This window comes from Penaeus chinensis, chromosome 3, assembly GCF_019202785.1.
Source record: "Penaeus chinensis breed Huanghai No. 1 chromosome 3, ASM1920278v2, whole genome shotgun sequence".
Taxonomy (NCBI): Eukaryota; Metazoa; Arthropoda; class Malacostraca; order Decapoda; family Penaeidae; genus Penaeus; species Penaeus chinensis.
Genome location: NC_061821.1, coordinates 9,697,361 through 9,703,860, shown reverse-complemented (window position 1 = coordinate 9,703,860; position 6,500 = coordinate 9,697,361). Strand labels below are relative to the sequence as shown.

Sequence of the window (6,500 nt, the reverse complement as noted above, 5' to 3'; positions counted from 1 at the left end):
CACATGATTGAAATGCAAAGTTGTAACAACTTATTTCTTATATTATTTCTTTAAGAGTGACGGACGAATGTCACCGAAAATCTAAACTACCGAGAGAGTTTGATAGATATTGTTTATGAACAGATTTTCATTCTGATCATCAGGGCTTGTTCCTTTCTTACGTATGTTCGGGTTTGTGTAATTTCATATGGAACTGTTTTGCTGTAATCCTTTTTGAGGGTTCGGGTATAAGCTTTGCCGAGGGATATATGGTGAATACGGTTTCACATAATTGTATATACATATACACTATTGCATCCACATCGGCTTGTATATGTAATGTGCGCGCGTATTTGCATGTCAACGCAACACAAACACACACACACACACACACACACACACACACACACACACACACACACACACACACACACACACACACACACGCATACATGCACGCGCGAGCGCATCTACATATCAAAATTAATTAATTCTCCTTTTCCCTGACTGCTAATCCCTTCTGATTCCTCCAGGAAATGTTATATACATGTAAGAGAGGGTTTCAACTTACTTTACCCTTTTTTCAACATTTTTCCTTCCACGTCTTTTCATTTCGTTTCTGAAAAAGAAAAACGTATAGAATTATGTATATTTACCGCATTTACCAAGAATAACAATACCGTAATTAACACGATGATATCACAAGGCTTTTCTCTAAATTCCATCCACTTGTAGCAAATGCTCTACCTTGGTTGACTGTATTACGCAGCTGCCATGTACCCCAGCTGCTTATATGTACATGTGTACATTCTGCCGCCTCGCACACCTTCGATCAATACACAGCTTCTGAATCATCAGTATTTACTCAAATCCTCCGCTGTTTCGCAACAGGAATAGGAACTTACACAGGTACAGAGATGATGCATACTTCATTCTATTGTGCATTGTGTATGTAGCTCCTTTTTTTTATAATACCTTCTGTGAAATAAACAGCGCAAGCATTTTTTTTAGGGTGCCTTGTGATCTATGATGTTGTTTATTACATATTAATAGTCTATGATATCTAGACTCTCTAAGCTGCACAGGTTCCTACACAGTTGATATTCGTCCACTTGTAGTTCCGCATGTAGTGTCCCTGTTCCCTTCATGTAAATGGATACGTTTAATGCTGATATAATTTATTTATATGCAAAGGCAGATCACTGTATTCCATCTCCATTATTACTAAATCCATAAACTATTTTGTCATAAACGTAAGAAATTAGGAAACATATCATAAGGAACGTCACTCGGTATTAACAGGTCCCATGGTGTAATGGTTAGCACTCTGGACTTTGAATCCAGCGATCCGAGTTCGAGTCTCGGTGGGACCTCACTTTTGCAAGTTAGATTAGTGTGTCAGCCATATAAAGTCAACATTACGTATAATAAAACTTTAATGCCAACACCGTTACGGACATCACGCGTACAGATGTCAATAAAAATGAACTTTATTGTTATCTTTATTAATCATGTTTGACTAGGTTATTCTTTTGTTTAATTAGTAATAGCGACGGTTTTACGACATAATTTCAAACATAATTCTTATATTTAACGTCTTTGTTTGCGAGAGTTATGGGGTATATGGCGACATACGGGCATAATCAGTGTATATACCGTCGTAGACATGACAAACCCGTGGTTAAAATTAGAAAGGGGAGCGTCGACCGTGGTAGAGGCAAAGAGACAGAGAGAAGGGGCGGATAATAAAAAAAGAGGAAGAGAGAGAGAGAGAGAGAGAAGGGACGAGAAAGAACGTGCGAAAAGCTGAAAAAAGGCTGAGAATACGAGGGAGCGTTAAAAGAACACAATGACCTAAATATAGCACGGGCCGAGGCCATGTACAGACTCAGCTATACGTATCAGCTGCTTACACGGCGACGCCACCCAAGGAGAGGACTTGTACACAAAGCAACAGTCAGGGCTGTAAAAATAGTGATGGTGGCGATGATGGTCATGCTGATGGTGATGATAATGGTGATGATAGTGATGATCAAGGCGATGATCATGACGATGGTAATAATAATTCTATTGATAATGATGATGAGGATGGTCAGAATCACGGTCATGGTGATGAAGATGGGGGATTATGATAAAAATAACAAGAATCATAATAATTATGGTAACAATAACAGGTCGAGAAGATCTACAAAAGTCTTGCCTCGTTAAGACTTTCACTGGATAAGCCGCCTTTTAGCGTCCTAAACGATATCGAAATGGAAATATCACCAAGGTCATCTTTAAAGGTTGAGTGAACCGGTTTAGCCACCAAAAACGGGTTCAGATGCTCGGAAATATGATGAGACATTTAATAACTTCATCGTTATGTAGCGACTAAAGGAATTACGGTGGATATTTTGAAAATGAAACAAGTTGCGCATTCATTGGCATTTAAATAACGATTAAGCGTCGATCCTTGGAACAAATGAAAAGATTATAACTACGCGAATAACTACAAGGGAAACGCCGAACGTATTGGAAACGGGGTTTGTAAAAAAAAAAAAAAAAGGGAGAAAGAAAATAACCACGTTTCACAATTGTCAAAAGAAGGGAGGACGAATCCAACGCATAAGAACGATAAAACCAGATAATGGAAAAGTTCGGCGATAAAACCGGCATTCCTACCCTTGCCTGTGCCGAGACCGTGACAAAATGCATACCTAAGGAAAATGCATTTTGGGGAGAAGAGAAAAGAAGGAAAAATATAAGCAATATTACATACTTGTAGATATGTACAGCTTAAATGTGACACTGCAATGAGGAAAACATGGTGTAAAATGAATTCGGTAAATAATGACAGTTGTTGAGGGACTTACTCATGGGAATGAATAAGGTCTCACACATCTTATTCTTCTAGTCCATGTTCTTTCACAGTAACAGGTTTCAAAGGTACCATTACTCGGTACAGTCGTGCCTTTAACACATTCGTAAACCTTTAGAACATTTTTTTTTTTGTTTTTTTAGCTATTCTCAACCTCCCGCGGGCCAATGCCTTTCTCTGGCTCAGTTGCATCTTTTCTCAATGTTAAATACCATAATTACCATAGATGTCTTAGACTCACCTTCTTAACCTTAAGAACAGATGTAATAACTCGTCTGCTAAAGAAGAGGTCCCACCGAGACTCGAACTCGGATCGCTGGATTCAAAGTCCAGAGTGCTAACCATTACACCATGGGACCCGTGAGTGATGAGGGAAAGAAGATACTTCTCTTACTTAAAATTTTATGTTTGGAAAGAGGGTAATGATATTGAATATTCGTAGAAATATAGATTTTGTAATATAGTTTGACGATTTTAAGTGCGCAGTATGTAAGAAGTATGCCGTTTGTATTTAATTTATACTTAATTCATTCGGCACGATGAGTTTATTATATCAAAATTCTTTGAATTTAAAGAAAATTCTTTTCCAATACAACTGCAAGAACTAAAGTAATCTGCAGATAAGATAAGAATATGTGAATGGCATAAGATCATGACACGTCTGGCCTGTGACCTGTCCAACTTGCAAGTCATGGTGAAGTTAACGGTACTTTGATTTTCTTCTTGTTTATCTTTCTAATTTACTCATCTTACGGTAGTAAATTCCACTTTTTTTCCTTGTTATATCAAGAGTCAATTTTCCCGTTTTATTTTGAATATTATTTTACTTTTGAGGGAAAGACACATATCTAATTTTTTCAATTTCTTTTTTTCATTTCTCTGCCTCATAAATAAATTAAAATTATACTCAAAAGACGCTACGTGAAGCTTCATAAAAGTCCCATTTTATCTTATCAAAAAACCCACTATCAACCACGAAAAATAAAGCTATATTTTTTCCTTTCAGTAAACTTAAATCTCGTTTCTAAATTACACTTGCATAAGATTAGATACACATATATATATATATATTGCATCTATCAGTCATTCTTGGTTGAAGCTAGATTCTGTTCATTACATAACAACGCCCATAATTGTTCCCGTTTATCAGAAGATAAGATTTTGTTATCTCAAGGAACATATGCTACGTAATCGTGCAGCAACTGGAGAGAGAGAGAAAAAAAAATAGACGAAAGAAAAAAAAAGGTTAAGAAAGAAAGAGAGAAATCACGTTCAAATAGAAGGAATTGAAGGAAGAAAAGAAATTCGGAGAAAAATATGGTAGGCGAAATGAACGGAATAAAGTAAGAAATTGAAAAATGGGAAAAATTTAAAGTGAGAAAATGAAGAGAAATTCGGCGAGAGAAAAATAAATATGCGAAAAGTGGTAAAAGGAAAATCTATTAAATATCTATTCATTTGCAGAACCACGTGTAAAAAAAATATGACGCACAATTAATTACATTTCGATTGTGAAACATATCAGATAAAACAAAAGAACCGAGATTACGTTTTCAAACATGGACAAATTGCGGAGTGAAGAGTTATGTGGATAAATAAAAAGCAAAATCATAATTGTTTTTACGAAAAAAGATAAACTGACGGATAATGAACAAACAAAATACTTTTCATTAAAGTTAAGAAAATACAAAAACGGTAATTCTACTGATTTTCGTTACTAAATGTTACCACAATTTCGTTAAGTCAGGAAAATCTGAACAGTGAGTTTGAAAAGTTATGGTTTCCGCCGTTCTCGTGAACAGTTAATGAACACATTGCTCTCATATATCTTTTAATTATGAGAGAGCGCTGATACCAAATAGGCTAATCGTCCAATTTACATCTGCACAGAACAGTCGCGTGATTATGAAGTTCTCATTTGAAGGAAATTTTGAAATTACATTGAATTTCTTCATCATCTGTCCTGATAAGTAACACAATCAGATAAGGACCAGGACTTTGCCATTAACGAAGAAAATAATATGTTCTTAAAGTGTCATTTCATGCCCAGAATATATATTTTTTTCATAGTTAACCAGATATATGTGTACTCCCTTTTCAACCTTTTGATAACTTGTTTTCCAGGAATCGTCTATTAATATAGCCTTTTGCATTTGTATTACACTACAGAGATACTTTCATCAACATTATATTATCAGGAGGACTGACCTTCGAACATGTTTTGAAAACAGATTTGCAAATATTAAAACTATCGTTATATAACATTGATTTTTAATCTTTCCTCGTTACCCTCTCCCCCTTTTTTGCTCTGATATCCCCTTCCTTTCATTTTCAAATTACCCCATATCATATAGAAACACATAGACACATATTCAAGTGTCTAAATTGTTCATATGATAATCACCGACCACAGCAGCACACTGAAACTGACATCAGTATCTGAAAATCTTACACTGTTAGACCTATCGATCTTTCTAACCTATGTCTTGCTGGCTGTGGGTTGTCAGGGCAAAAGCAAACCGTAAGTTCATTGTGCAAAGGAGCGTCTTGTTGGTCTCGCTTTGATCTAGCTTTTTCACGTGATGTTAATTAATTCATCTCATAAGACTGAAAACTGAAAAATACCTTGTTGTCCATTTACTTGTTTCCTCTCTCTCTCTCTCTCTCTCTCTCTCTCTCTCTCTCTCTCTCTCTCTCTCTCTCTCTCTCTCTCTCTCTCTCTCTTGTCTTTTTGTTTCTTTGTAAGGAAAGCGAGTGATGATATTAGGTATTGCAGACAGGAATTTTTATTATCATTTTAAAGAACTATTCTCGACAAATCTATTCTTCTGGTTATTGACATATGGTAACAGATTATACAGCGCGTAAAAACAACAAACTTAATACACATAAACAATGACAGTCTTTGATTATAGCCGAAGTTGAAAAAAAAAAAAAAATGCGTATGCACACTGGGTTATATACACACATATAATCAATTTGAAATTTAAAAAAATATACTGTTAGAGGTCCCACCGAGACTCGAACTCGGATCGCTGGATTCAGAGTCCAAAGTGCTAACCATTACACCATGGGACCAGTTAATCACTGTCTCGGTTATTGTACTACATATCCCTATTCCACATCACGTTTAAAATTTTCTTATGAGACTTATTATATTGTATTTCATGTTCCTGTTCTACACCACGCAAAATTTTCTCAAAATGTCTTACAAAATTCAGAAATGGTTTTTTTCTCCCTCTACTTTCATTTCATATACGTGTAAAAGAAGCTTTTGAAGACCGCTGCAATCCCCCTTCAGGTTGGTGTTAGTCATCGTGGTTGAAGAAGGAAGGAAATGAATAAAAGAGTGCAATAAGAAGTTAAAAACGAAAGGAAGTATCAGATTAGCATTATCGGAAGGGGTAGCATCTAAATAACTGACTAGAGGTTAAGTATATTTGAACTGTATGGTTCGATTATGCGGTTTCGTGGTGAGATTTATATAGTATGATAATGGTAGTATCTAAAGACGTAACAGTTTGATAGATCTTCATCTTCCAGATTGTCATAGAGAAATATCATATACAAAGATGTTACAGCGGATTCAGTGGCCAATAGAAATAGGAAACAGTTGAACTTGTAAATGAAGAGAAATCTCACGCGTTTCTAACAAACACAC

The 6,500-nt window shown here is 35.7% G+C and overlaps 3 non-coding genes across 3 annotated transcripts; 1 reads left to right on the top strand and 2 right to left on the bottom strand.

Moving 5' to 3' along the window:
* The first annotated feature begins 1,280 nt into the window (after positions 1-1,280).
* Positions 1,281-1,352, top strand: Trnaq-uug. Its single transcript has one exon. It is a non-coding gene; the product is annotated as a tRNA-Gln (tRNA).
* Positions 1,353-3,126: 1,774 nt separating this feature from the next.
* Positions 3,127-3,198, bottom strand: Trnaq-uug. Its single transcript has one exon. It is a non-coding gene; the product is annotated as a tRNA-Gln (tRNA).
* A 2,647-nt stretch (positions 3,199-5,845) lies between these two features.
* Positions 5,846-5,917, bottom strand: Trnaq-cug. The gene has a single exon. It is a non-coding gene; the product is annotated as a tRNA-Gln (tRNA).
* Positions 5,918-6,500: the final 583 nt, after the last annotated feature.